Below are 15077 nucleotides of genomic sequence, written 5' to 3' on the forward strand. Positions count from 1 at the left end.
GGGGGGGGGGAAAGAAAGTAAAAGAAGAACGGAGCAAAATCGTCACACGTTAAAGAGGCAGACTCGGGCCGAGTCCAGTCATTAGAAAGCGGAGCGCGGCAACGGCAGTGAGTGGCAGCGAGCTAACAGGCCGGGGCCCCTCCAACGCATGAATCATTGATCAGTGTGACAGTGAGATGACTGCCAGAGGTAATAGGATGGCACTGCTGTGCAGGGGGGGGCTTCTTTCTGTACCTTCGGCTTTCCTGTCGAGATGAGGATGAGGGAGGCTAAGGGGAAGGAGATCGGCACAGACAGAGACGGTTAAGAGTAATGGGGCTACTTGATGTGGCTGTTATGGATATTTCGGCGCATGAATCCAAGAGCGGGGGACTGGGAACGAGACGGCAAAAGGTGCAGGGAGAACAGTCCTTTCGTCACAGCAAAGTTCCATAAGCGTCATGGCAGATCGATGGACCGGCGGGCCAGTTGTTAAGGCCGGCTGTTGGTAATTCGTAAAATAATGGTATCCGTTGGCAGGACGGTGTCGTTACGTGTGGCTCCACCTTCCTTGTTTCGATCAGTCGGCACTTCCTGCAGCCGGAGTTCCTTTTTTTTTACGGAAGGGGTGCTGTTCCAGTCCCGGCACCCAGGCAGACCCAAAATTGAAGCTAAACTGGAATAATGTGCTAATCTTTGCTATATTTCCATGAGAGAGTTTTATGGTAAATTCATTCACACCATCACACCGGCGCCACCGAGCCCTCTGACCGAGGCAGGTGAAGCGTCTTGCCCAAAGGACACAACGGCTGAGATGGAGCTGAGGATTGAACCGGCAACCCTTCGGTAACAGGACGAACCCCTACCTCCTGATCCACTGCCGCCGACTTCTTCAAAATCTGGGAAGATGCCTAAAAAGTTTTGAGTTTTGAGCTCAGACATCCTACAGTAAACGTTTGGCCAAATTTCTCCAATAACTGCTTTTTTATCTGGTAAATTGTAATCTCTACGTCACGTGGAGTACCCCAGGGTTCTGGTCTGGGGCCAGTGTTATTCTTGCTTTATATATCTCCTCTTGGTAAGATTATCAGTACGTTTAGTGACTCTTACCACATTTACTCAGTCGGCATTCAACTATCCTGTCAGATCTATGAGACCGGTGGTTCTCAAAGTTGGGATTGGGGACCTCATTGCGGGACATAAAACACCATTTAAGGGGGTCCCGAGAGGATCTACAGGAATCAACTTCACTTTAACAATGATTTCCATTCGAATGTTTAGCTTTAGCTGATTGCCATAAATGGATAAAACAATAAAATGAGTGAAAAAGATCGTGGTAAATGGCTTACTAGCAATGTTGGTCACAAGGCTTTTATTTTGTAGACGTGGAGCCATTATTTATCACTTGAAAATTTTATTTTTTAACAAAGAAAGCTTGTGTCGAAGCATGAATTGTTTTTTTACTTTACTTACTAACAGTCGGTATTGGCCAATCAAAGGCCCACACTGGTCCAACTCTACGTAAGCTGCGTCCACTCGTGGCTCCGGACGCCCAAATCCTTTTTGAACAAAACAACCCGACATATTCTGAAAAGGCTGACGTTTCGAACCGGCCGAGGCCTCGCATTGGCCGGCCGTTGTTGTTGTCGGGCCCACGCGCGCGCGCCTCCAGATTAGATAGAAGCGATTGTGGGCTCGAGTGATGATTAAATTTCACACTTTTGGCGAGCGAAAGAGGAGGAGATAAAGGAGAATCGTGCGCCGCCGTTGAGTATCTGTGTGTGTGTGTGTGTGTGTTTGGCGCATTGCAATTTAATGCCTTTTTTTCCACCTCGTGTAAAGTCCTCGGCTTGGCTGCGGGACACAAAGGGTGAGATTGACTGTGAATATACTATCCTATCGATAGGCATTACCGCCAAGGTAGGACTGCAGTCAGTTAAAAATGATTTATCAATACCCTCATGCGAGCGGAAGCCCACTCGACGCCTGATTGCCGAGCTCTCCCTGCTCATAGACGTATAGCTAATCGGCGACTGGATGCCGTCTGACAAGCCAAAGACTACAGCTCGTTCTTACCCAGCGGCGGACGCTTTCGGGAGCATCCGTCATTAGGTTTAGCGCATAGTTTAGCATATACAGTAAAGGCGATTGCTCATCCGAAAGCCCGTCCGCGGCCGCGTCAGCCTCCAGCTCAGCCGGGAAAAAAACTTCTGAGGGGATGGGAGAAGGAGGGAGATGAAAGAGAGGGAGAGAGAGAGAGAGAGAGATGGGAGAGCGGGGGGGGGGACAAATGGGGAAAACAAGTGTGAAGGAGAGGGAACGGGAAGGACTTCAGAGACGATGAAATGCGTCTGAGTCAAACTCGACGTCAGGGGAAAGACGGAGAATCTGGAGAAGGGGTGGAGGGAGGGGTGTGTCCGCCCTCCCACCTGTAGCCCCCCCCCCCATTTCCTCGCCACCGACTCCTCGAGTGCCACTATCAAGTGGGGAAGGGGGGGGGGCTCCCGCCTCAATCTGCATCGCTTCTGACCTCGCTCTTCTCCCGAAATAGGGAGCCGTCTTATTTTGGATGAAGGGATTAAAAAAAAAAAAGGACAGGAGCGGCGGATAAAGACGGAGTGGAGGTGGCGACACGCTCGTCGAGGAGATTTGCCGCGTATCCGTGTGTTTATTCCCCCCCCCTATCCACGCCGTCACAGTTATCTGGTTAGTCACACGCTCCTCGTGCGTTGCCCGCCTTGTTCTCTTCGCCCCCCCCTCTCCACCTCCCAGGAAACACGCCTCCCTTCCCCTGGTTCTGTCACAGTCCTCCTCTCCTCCTCCCACACGAGCTGTCTCAGGATACGCTTCTGAAAGCTGAGTCACGTTAAAGCTGCAAAGGAAAGGAGAAGAAGAAGAAGAAGAAGAAGAAGAAGAAAGAAGTTGTGTTGAATGAGCAGGACATCGCCTCCTCCATGTTACCTTTTCCCTCCGACAGCCGCCGCCACCTGCCACGGCTGCCTGACGCCGACCGTATAGCTCAGCGGATATATGTTTCTCGCGTGGGCTTTCGGGAAGGGGGGTCATGTGAGTGACCCTGGACGCCAGCGCGCACCTAGGCGGGCATGAACTCGCCCCGACGAGCCATCCGAGCCGTCGACCTAGTAAGCAGAGTCCGTCCGGCCCCATTTAAAGCTTTTCTTTTGGTTTTTTGGTTTTTTCTTAGAGCCGCATCAGACGGGCTAATCAGAGGAGTGGAAACAAAGAGAAAACGGGATCGATCAATACCAACGCCAATGAGGCGTGAAGCGGCGAGCTGAAAGGAGCTGGAGCCGAGGAGCCGACGTCAGGCGCGGCCTCAACCACTGGCTGCACCGCCTACAATTAGCTTTAAACTGCTCTACCTACACATATATGGTATGTAAGCACAATCGTGTCGTTATCAATGTTATCAATCATCCGTCTGTTAGCAAAATATCTCAAGAACCGCTGGACGGAGTTTAACGGAACCCTCCACAAGCAGCCGCCGGGTGCGCACTTCCGGCTTGTTAGGTTTTCTGAACGAACCTGATTCAAGATGGCCGCCACAGACGACCCGACGCGCCGAACCCAAACGCGAAGGTAGCTCCAGCGCAGCCAATTTTACAGACACGGGGATCAAATCTGGCGTGACGGAAGCTGAGCGTCCTCCCCCGACAAACGCTCCGAGCACTAAGAGGTCGCACGGGAATCTTTGCCTAAAACTGTTCGGGTCGAGTCTGTCCGTCTGTTAGCGGCATATCTCATAAACTGGTGGACAGATTTTATTAAAACGCTCAGCAAATAAATAGTGGATGTGCAGCTAGAACTGATTAACTTTTGGAGTCAAACCCATTCAAGATGGCCGCCAAAGAAAATTAACCTTAACTGACACAAAAATTACTTTAACTCGGTCAGTTTTGCAAATAATACACTCAAATTTGGCGTGGTAGTGACTGGGAGACATCCCCGACATATACTCTGAGCACTAAGAGATTGCATAAAATCTTTAGTTAAAACTTTAGGGTTCACTGTTTGGGTCAAGTCTGTCCATCTGTTAGCAACATATCTAATAAACCAGCACACGGATTTTATTAAAACTCTCAGGAAATAAACACTGGATGTGCATCTACAACTGATTTAATTTCGGAGTCAAACCGATTCAAGATGGCCGCCAAAGAAAACCAAACCCATTTAACACAAAAATGGCTACAAGTCAGTCAATTTTGCAGATATCAAACTCAAATTTGTCGTGGTAGTGACTGAAAGTCATCCCCAACACATACTCTGAGCACTGAGAGATCGCGTAAAATCCTCACTTGAAACTTCAGCCTCGGACGGCGGCGGGTCAACGCGGCTCCCTTTAAGCAACGCCGCTTTCCAATCGCAACTGAGTCAGTCACCTGAAATTTCCCCCGTTTTTGTTAAGCGTCAGACGCCAATGAGCTGTTTGCGAAAACAGCGAACTACATGAAGACACAGAACCGAGGAACAAGCGCGACGTGTCAGAGGTGAGAGCCCGGCAGGAAGGAGCTGTGATTAGAAACAGCATCTGTTGAAACAAAGAGCTCAAAGTCGGCCTGCGTGATTGAGTCGTGGCGACTGTGTTTTTCCTGTCCGACTGGACCGCGCTGAGCCAGAGCTCCACTAATAGATGCTAGACTCCGGGACTCGGTGAAAACAAGTCGCCGGCAGCCAATTTTGCCGCACGCAGCATTACTGAGGAGATAATTGGTTGCCGGTTGCCCTCGTTGACAGAGCCGTGATCGCTGCTGATCCACAGCCACTTGTTTAAGCAGCTCTGATGGGAACTAACATCTTCATCAGCTGCGTTTCCTGCCAGAGCGCCGCCGACCTCCAACCGAGCAGCGGCGTTGCGTCGCCCGAAAGCGCGGCAGCAAGCCGCGACAAACACGAGACTTTTGCCGACTTGTTTCACTTTGTCTTTTTTTTCTCCTCCGTATTCCATCAAAAAAAGCATAAACAACCAAATAAAAAACGTTTGGCAGCGACTGAACACTTCGTGGATATCTGGATGCGTGTCTGCCGCCGACTTGACTCGGAGCGGATCTAATCCAAGATGGCCGCCGTAGCCATTTTGCCCACGGAAGCGTAAAAGTGAGCAAATATTTTGCAGATGCTGAGCTCAAATTTGGCGCGGCAGCAGCTGAGAGTCATTCACAACGCTCACAATACTCCAGGCGCAAGATGGCCGCCGAAAACCCCAGCTTTACCTGCCGCTGTCAGTCCCGTTTTGTCTGTTAGCAAAATGTTTCATGAGCCACAGGGCAGATATTAATGAAACTTTCAGGAACTAATCACTGGATGTATACCTACAGCTGATTCACTTTTGGAGTCAGTCCAATACAAGATGGCCGCTGCAGCTAACTGATATTAGCCAACACAAAACTGGCTACGATTCAGTCCCCTTTACAGATATTGAGCTAGAACTTGACGTGGTGGTAGCTGAGAGTCACTCACAACGATCTACAGTTGTAGTAAAGTTTATGGAGAATAGATAATAATAATAATATTAAAGTAACTCAGGGGGAAACCAGTTCTTTCAGGTGAGTTTTAAACATTGAGCTTCGATACCCTTGAATCAAAGCAAAGCCTTTAAATGCTGCAAAATGTCACGCCAACCTGTTACAGCGAGGTTTTACGGTTTGATTTCTCCGCTTACCACCAGCTGCTTGTTTTAAAAGTCATTTTTCAAAAAGTTTTCTTGGCATTTTTTGCATTGAATTAAAACAAACATCTTAAAGTGGAATACAGCGCGCTGTGCAGGGGCTGGCACGCCGAGCTGCCCGACTGCACACACTGTCGGGGTTTTTATGAAACCAAGTTATACAACAACAAAAAAAAAAGCAGGTTTTCATATTTAGACTCGGACTGTCGTTTTATTGACCACATCCATGCTGCTTGGATTTATCCCAACTGTTTTGCTCCTCTGTCTAGTCCAGTTAAAAAATAAAGCGTTATTCCCTAAAAGGAATACGCGTCGCCCACCTCCTCGCAGGTTTTGGGCTCTGTCCACACAAAACAATTTTCCAAGACAATCTCTTTACTTGTCGTATCTAAAACCATCTTGGTAAACACAGCACTGTTTCTGGAAATGCCTTTTTTGTCCGCACGGGAACAGGGGGAAAAAAATGGACCCAAAACGGCGCAGTGGCTATGCCAGGCCTGTATGAGGCGCTGTGGCGCTGCCACCGAAACAGACCCGAAAACAAACAAACAAAATAAATAAATAAATAAAAGGCGTGGAGTACGCGCCTGAAGCCTGCATGAACATCGTCAACACGGCGAGGAGAAAGAAGAAGATGGAGGTCAGGTTAGAGGCGGGACTTTAGCCGTCTACGTTACCAACAAAGAAGAAGAAAAAGCACAAGGTGGCGTAGCAAGATTCATTCCAAAAAAATACAGTTTTGGGGAGATCCTAAAATGCTATTTTTGTGTGGACGAAGGGTTAAAATGATAAAAAAAATAAATAAATAAATAAATAACAATCCAGTGTGATCGCCCCCTTGTGTTGGGGATTACTCTCTGCTACTACCACACTGAAATTGAGCTCACTATCAATAAAAAAAAACAGTTACAGCCTTTTTTATTTTGTTTACCAAAGTTGTGGCAGCCACCATGATTGTGGTTGATTCCACAACGGTAAATGGGCCGTTGTTACGTTTTTGTGTTCTTTTACTTGTTCGCTGGTTCGTGAAGTGTTTTGCTAACGGACACAAACGAACACGAGCGATGACACGATCACCCGCTTTCCACGGCAGTGGTGCGATGACAAATCGCTCAGAGGGACCAGTCCACGTTTTCACTGAACACAGGTTTTGTGAAAAGCAAGCAGCCCAGATTTTTCTCCATCAACATCACTGGTTTTTGTGGCTTTTTTTTGCCCGTTAAAGCAAACAGAATTCCTGTGTTCTGAGTTGCTTTATTTACTGTGAGACAAGTTCAATGTGAGCCCCAAGCACTGGGGGGTTAAACTAGAAAACTCCTGCGGTGTGGAACGATCAATTAGTAGTGAGGTCTCTCGTCTTACAACCTCAAACCACACCTCAGACAGATTTTTCTCCCGCTATAGGAAAGCTGTGATTTCATAAAACAGCTACATTCGATACAGACTGTAGGTTCATGCGGTCTAAACAGCTCCTCAGTTTAGTTCACCTTTAAGGGGTTTAAAGCCTGCAGGTCGCTTAACTCTTCTTGTGGTTCCATATAAGCAACACCACAAAAAAAGATTAATGCCACTAATTCCACCTATATCAGCCCTGAAAGCTAAACTCCTCGTTTGTTCTCATTGTTTGCCTTCCTTACAATTTGTCTTGTTCTGTTTGAAAATTTCCCGAGCAAGTAGCAACTTCCGGAGCACACGGTTGCTTTCCTCACGACTCTCCATCGACTGCAGCCTTGGCTAACGTAGCGGGCTACGTTGCATCTGCAAGGCTGAAACAAATTAGCTGCAGGCTAGCTAGTGGCTGAACCACTAATCACTTGACATAGCAGTGCTAAATCAAAGCGAGACAAAATATTACGTAACAAAAATATAGCATCACCTTTTCTGTGAAACAAAACATTTTTCATTTTTTCTTTCTTGGTTTGTCCTCATGAAGTGCATTTCCAAGCTAACTACTTAGCTCTACGTAAAGCTAGCTACTTAGCTTTGTGTGAAGCTAGCTACTTAGCTTTATTTAAAGCTAGCTACTTAGCTTTATGTGAAGCTAGCTACTTAGCTTTATTTAAAGCTAGCTACTTAGCTTTATGTGAAGCTAGCTACTTAGCTTAATGATCTCAAACAAACTAACATGGTTGTCTGTTACAGTTTCTTGAAGGAAAACATTTTTTTATCAAAAACGTGCCACTTTAGTTAATCTTTTTTTGACTTTTTTGACTTGAGTTTAAGTTTTTGACATGTTTAGTACAGTTGGATGCTACAGTTAGCTTTAGTGCTATTTGTTTCAACAGATTTTCTGTTGCGGCTTATTTAACATTACTTTTATTGTGAATTAACTGGGGGGTTTTTTCCCGCACAGCTCCATTTTTTTCTCCCCTTTTTTAACCCTTTACTAAATTTTTATGACCAAGGTTCATAATAGTCTATCAAAGTGTATTTCCTTTAGGTCTAGGCTACCGTTAGCATGGTGTGCTAACCTCACCTCCTAGTTTCAGTGTTCCACCTGTCAACAACACAGAAAAACACAGAACAAGCACTCTGTTTATGATAAGCTTTAATCTGCTTGGTGCTTTGAGGCCCACAAGGAATGCAAGAACATTTAGAGGAGAAATACAAATTAAGACTGAGCCACTGAACTCTTACTCAGCTCTGGACATGAAGGATTTCTCATCTGATAAGTGAACCAAAGACTACTTTTCTTGTATTCAAAATGGTAAATATTTGAAATCAGTTGACGAAGGCCTGTGAAATAACCCGCTTTAGCAACGTCAAATTTGTTATTTTCACGTCAACGTTGATTTATGTGAAAACACGCTCAGCACTTATTGCAGACTAGATATTACACAGATAAACATCTGAGGCACAATAAGCTGCTCGGTGGGAAATAAATACACGTGTACGAGCTAAAACTGATTTTCTCTGACTGAGCGCCTAGCGTCTGCTGAGCCTAGCTCGCAAAACGGGTGCGCCGCCACCGCGTTTGAGGGCCGGGCTCGAACAGCCACTGGAAGACATCGCCTCGAGCTCTGGGAAGGCAAATAAAGAGGTAATCCGCCGATTTATCATGAAGGAAAATAACAATTTGCCGTGGCTAATAAGCCCTTGTCCGCAGCTGGAGACTGCACTTTGTTTGCCCTCTGTGATTAACAGGAGACTTTAAAGTCGCGTTTACCGTCAAACTGTGAAACTAGATTTGCTTGAGAGAGAGACAGAAAAAAAAAAAAAAAACACTTGAAAGTAATAAACTCGGAGCAACTAATGACTCATTTGGCTCCTTTGGAAAACCGCAGAGTTCCTTGAAGCAACATGTTGCGCACAACAGAACTATAAAGAAGATGGTGGCTCGCAGCACACGTTGTCGGCGCCCGCGTGCGATTGGCTGAAATGGGATTTGGTGCTGATTATTGGATTGCAGGGTGCTGCCGAACTCGCTCATTTCCCCTGCGTCAGGCACTTCTCCCTGTTGCCATAGAGACGATTACAGTTCATGGGGTTCTTAGAGGTTTTTTTTTTTGGTTTTGTTTTGATTGTGCAAGAGAGGACTGTAAACTTTCTAAACATCTACGAAGACAGAAAATACTCTAATTCCCACGCCTTTTTTGTTTTCGTAGGTAGATTTTTTTACATCGGGATGACCTGAATGGGGGCTCAAAACGAGCTACAGCTAGCATTGCCGGCGCCAATATTCTCCAGGATTACAGATGCGATCTTAATCTGTCCTCTGTCTCTCCTTTTAATGCCCTGTTTGCTGCCATAATGCCCGCTCCTGGTATCTGATGGCCGTGTTGCGCGTAATAACAAGCTACGGCTGCGGGAGGGAGGGAGGGGTACTTTAGGGGATAAACAAATTAACAAAGCTATTCACAGCCTTTGCAACACCAGGAGGGTTCGGGGAGGGGTGAAATAGGGCGCTGAAAGAAAGAAAAAATTAATAAACAAGTCGGAGGCTTTTTGGGGGACGATTTAAAGCAGACACATGTTCCGACACACGTCGGCCCTACTTTGACGCCGCGTCGTCGAGATCGAGTTACAGGCTCGCTTCCACGCCGCACCCGGGCGACGTCCTGGCACGCGCTTTTGGCTGCGCCGCGTCACGAGGGAAACCCCCGGAACCGCCGCCAAATGTAACAGCTGCATCAAGATGATTTTCACCGAAGGGGCAGAGGAGGGGGACGGGGTGTTGGGAAGCGCTGCCAGCATCTGGAAACGCCCCGGCTCCGGCTTGGCTCGGCAGTAAAGGAATATGTCATATTTGTATGAAACGCTGGGAATGGCCAGAGTCAGTTAGCAGCTTTTTGTGCTTGGAGGGGAGGGGGGGAGGGGGTTTGGCTCTTGGCCCATGAATCGGAAATCGGAAAATTTAACGCGATTTCGTCCAAGTTTGAAAGAATAAGAGAGGGAAAAGAGCACGCGGCGATGCAGCTACAGTGTAAATCTGAGCAGACAGCACGATATAGTAAATGCCAGGAACGTCTTTGGATTTATTAATTGTTTGATTTGAAAAAAAAAAAAAAAGCACCAGAAAAGTGGAGAAAACGGTCGTCAAAAACCAAAACCAGCACAGTTCACAAGAAGATCAACGTTTAACTCGCTTATTTCTTCATCCTTTCGGGTTAATGCAGGCGTTCTGCCGAGCAAAGATCCCAACGTAGCGCGACGGTTTTCAGAATTTTGTTTTATGTTTCAACCAACTACAGAATTTGACTCAGATCGTGTTTGTTTTTCTCAAATGCTACCAGTTCATTTTTTTGTTCACCATTTTTCTTCGAAACCTCTTACGAACAAAAAAATAGTGAAATAAATAAAGCAAAATGAAAAGTTTAGGACCTTTCAACCAATCGTTTTATTGGTGTTATACTGTTACACAGGTAAACATGAACATTCTAAAACTGTTAGGCGTTTGCTGACTTACAGTTTTATATCCTCATTTTGAAAGGAAAAAAAAAAGAAATAAAGGCAGAATAACATGGACTATGCTACTAATTTGTGTCTTTAACAAACACACAAGCCTATTGTTTGATTCCAATTAAACGGCTGGTGAACAATTGTTTCGGTACAAATTCTACCAAACAAAAAGGTCACACATCAGTATTAATCGAACACAAAGTGCTCCTTCCTTTTGTTTTTAATGTCACCAATGAAACCAATGGCATTTCTCTCGTTTTTGACCCGTCTCCGGTAAACGTAATTTTGCTGTTTTTGACAAGAAAAACGTCACGTTATCCCATGAACAATTTATCCGTACGTAGGTTTCAAAACGGGCAAATGTTTGGGTCGCTTACGCAAACAGAAACCACCAGATCTCGAACCGAACGACCGCAAGGTTCAAATATGGATTCCGAGACGCCCTGCCACCACCACCGACGATTCACATCAATGGTACATTTAAAGAAGAGGCACTCCGATGACTCGTGGCGAGCTGAAATTTGCGTGGAACCAAAGAAGAACCCTAACATTTACTGCTTTCTCGCTTCCAGTGACATCCAACCCTTCTAGATCCAATGCGTATGGTACGGGCCGAAAAATGACGCCGTCTTACGCGAACAAAAAAAAAAGCTGTTAAATACGGGAAAGCAAACTAAGCTCTTTCCAGCTCGTGTCCGTAGAGCATCCGAGGAGAAAAAGCGACGGGACGTTTGGTTTCACCAATATAAGCGATCCGGCAGCCGTCGGATTATTAGCTTTAGCTGACCGTCCAACGCGATGAACGACTCGCATTCGTGGGAGAGGAGAAGAAGAAGAAGAAGAAGGCGTTTAAAAAAAAAAAAAAGGGGTCTGTTTTTCAAGCTTAATTAAAACAAATATGTCCGGCGCACCTCGGTTTCGGAGGGGGGGAGCGCTGATTAACGGTCGGAATGAGCGAAAAGTTCATTATCGTGCTCCGAAAGACGAAGCCGAAATTAATTTTGCTCTGGATTCCATTATGATAATGGTAATGAATCTTCAACGGGAACTTGATTTAATGAGAGGCTGACTCGAAATCAATAAATACAGAAGAAGAAAACCTTAATGGCAATCACTTGGCCCCGCCCTCCCTCCTCTTCCTGTCAGTGGCTGTTAATTAATTCGGTAAAATTACTGAATCATTATGTAATGAGAGGACCTAATCATCCGATGGCCCCCCCAACCTCCCCTCCTTCCCGTCACCCACCCCAGACGAAGGCTTTTAGTCCATGACCACTTTAATCTCACGACTCCAACGGCTCTGATTTACATGCCAACGCGTCACCTCCGCCTACGACCCACCCCCGTCATACGTCGCGGCGTGGTTTCCCGCGGTGACGTCAGCGCGGCGCTCAATCATCGGCAAACAGGAGCGGAGCGCAACACCAATTAAAAGGTGATGTCGTCTCCAAGTCATCGCTCACACTTCTCACTAATGCACTAATTACCAGGGCTGGGACATTAATGGAATAGCATGGTTCAGCCTGGGGATTAATCTGCATGGCTTCGACTCCAAGTATGTGTGTGTGTGTGTGTGTGTGTGTGTGTGATTAATGCAAACCCCTTCCTGCTCCAGGCATGACCTTGAACACCACCACGGGAGGGGAATGAACTGACAAGGTGGAGAGGTTGGGGGGGGCTTGGAGGGGCCGGTCGAGGCTCGAGGACGAGCAGGAAGTGGGATCGATGAAGAGAAATCGGCTGTTCTCCTTCGATCCAAACGCAGCAGAACAACAGAGAACCGGACGCGTTCTGAAAAAGGGATCCGTGGAGAGGTCACGAGTAGGTAGCATCTCACCTGCTGGACACAGCGCTTTGAACGATTCGAGCTCGGAAAACCAGTTCGATTCTTCCCCGTTACGACAAGAGCAGAGCCTTGGAACGCCATTTTTAGGAATCTTTCCACCACTGGCCACTGAACACTGTTGAATGTTGGAGCAGTTTAAGTTCCTCTCTTCCCCATCAGATAGCCACTCTGCCATGTTAGCTTTAACACGACGGACGGACGTCCTTCGGTACAAACAGCCACTCTGCCATGTTAGCTTTAACACGTGTGTCAGCTGATACAACGACGGGCGTCCTTCAGTACAAACAGCTGTACGGAACTTTACGTAAAGAACCATCTGATGTAAAACGGCCCGCGACGGTCCCACTTCCAAACTCCAACACTGAGATTTCTCCATTGATTTTTTTTTAGAAACACGAACAGTATAACTTACGCTGCAAATGTTTGTACAGTGATCTAAGGCAGAGGTCCCCAACCCCCGGGCCGTGGTCCGGTACCGGTCTGTGGGTCATTTGGTACCGGGCCGCACAGAAACAATAATTAACTTGCAGTATTTCGGTTTTTTTTTCTTATTTTTGGAGTCTGAATAACATTTATTTTAAAAAATGACCGGATTCTCTCCACTACATATGTCTATGATTCACTCTCAACCGGTTCGTGGAGTTGAAAGGGTCGGGGACCGCTGATCCAAGGTACTCTTTAAGGCAAAGTAAGGATCCTTTGGTCCAACGGTGTTCCCGTTTAGAGGCGAATGGAAAAAAAAAGCTTGACGTTTCAGGGCGGAGCCGCTTTCTGACTGAAGAGCTTTGTCCAAAGACTCCTCAGTATCTAGAGGAACGTAACTGAAATGTTACTTGGAAAGGATTTTACCTAGACAAAATATTGACTGTGGCTACGTTCATACTGCGGGTCGTAACGCTCAGTTCTGATTTTCTTTGCCGTTTTAAGAACTGCAAGTGTTAGCATGTCCGTATTGATTCGGGGCCAACCGTACATCCAAATGGTAAAAGATAAAAGAGCACAGATGTTCACGATGACCTTTGTTGGAGCTGTGGCTGCTGCCTCTGAGCAGAGGCATGTGTGGATGAAGAGTGGAGGGACTTTGACCTGAGGGACCTCCGTCCTGTCATCAGACATGAACGTTCACAAAACATCGGATATGTATCCGATTCAGCACCACATACTGAAACGACCGGGGTCGGATATGAAAAAGTCGGATTTGTCAGGTTCACGCAGCCATGAAAAGATCCGATATGTGTCGCATACGGGGGCAAAACAATCAGAACCGGGCCGCATTAGCCTGCAGGGCGAACGTAGCCTTGGTTACATTACTTATTATGTCTGCCTGTTTTTTGTTTAATCTAGATTTTTTACCTCTCAGAACGTGCCCAAGACTGCTTTGGATCCTCGTAAAGGTTTAAAAACTGCTAATATTTGAGACGAGAGTTGTTTTACAGCAGGTCCTGGTCCCGCTCGGACTAGCCGTTAGCCTCGTCAGTCCGGGCGAAATGAAACGGAGGCGTTCGGATAAACCACCGACCGCTCGTCACCTCACCACAGGAAGCTGAATTACGTCGTTAATTCTAAAGTTTTATTCATCCGAGGTGTCCGTCAGAAACCGAAGAAGAAGAGTTCCGACTGAAAGAACTCAATTAAAATGATTATTAGGAGGTTTTCTTAGTGAGAGCCTGGCACTGGAAACATCATTGAGTGCCTCTGTGAGCTCTTCCTAGGCCCGATCCCAGAGCAACTCTTTACATTTATTAACTTTTTCCGGCTTTAATTTAATCTCATCAGCTCCAAACTTTCTGTCCACCGTAATATGGATTTAATAAAAGATGTAAAGTTTGTTCGGCACACATTCAGTTCTTTTATATTTTATTTATTTATTTTTTTTCGTGTTTTCTCCCAGTAGATTCGGTTCAAATGCAATAAAACTCCCTAACACAAACGAATAACGTGCGAAAAGTCGTGCAGCCGACGTGAAACGCTCGTAGGCGTCGTTGGAACGAGTTCGGGTCGAGGAGGACGTCGGGGGGGGGGGGAACCTGGAGGAACAGATTCTCCCGACAGCCGAAGGAGCAACAGGAGGCGTGACTGAGACGTGAAAAGGAGCGACTCCAACGTGATTTCATTAAAAGACATTATTATTAAATTAAAGGCCTAGAATTCTTCCAGGGAATGCATATCATCCGCTGCCTTTCAAGGCAGAGGCTCAGACTAAAATCATCTCACAAAACTCACTGAATTATAGCCAGTTTTGTGTTTTCTAAGTTCAGTTGACTGTAGCGGCCATCTTGAATTGGACTGGCTCCAAAACCTAATCAGCTATAGACGTACAACCCATGACTATGTCCTGAAAGCTTCATTAAATTTTATGCAGCGGTTCATCTAATATTTTGCTAACAGACGGACAGAGGTTACTCCGAGCGGTTAATGTCAAAATTTTAAAACCCAGAGCATGTGCTTAGAGTATGTGTTGGGGATCAATCTCAGCTACTACCACACTAACTTTCAGGTCAATATCTGCATAAATGAAAGAGTTAAAGCTATCTTTGTGCTTTTTAAGATCAGTTGGTTTTGGCGGCCATGTTGAATCCAGTCAACTTCAAGCGCCAATCAGTTGCAGACGCACATCCAGCGATTACGCTCCGGAAGTTTCGTCAAAATCTGCGCGGCGGGTCCGGA

General features: G+C 46.4%; 1 protein-coding gene across 2 annotated transcripts in view; it reads right to left on the bottom strand.

Annotated features, from left to right (window-relative positions):
- The window catches only part of tenm1 (teneurin transmembrane protein 1), a 265666-nt gene that overhangs the window by 167996 nt on the left and 82593 nt on the right, over window positions 1-15077 (bottom strand). The gene's annotated exons all lie outside the window — the stretch shown is intronic.

This window comes from Kryptolebias marmoratus, linkage group LG9 (assembly GCF_001649575.2).
Source record: "Kryptolebias marmoratus isolate JLee-2015 linkage group LG9, ASM164957v2, whole genome shotgun sequence".
NCBI classification, from domain to species: Eukaryota; Metazoa; Chordata; class Actinopteri; order Cyprinodontiformes; family Rivulidae; genus Kryptolebias; species Kryptolebias marmoratus.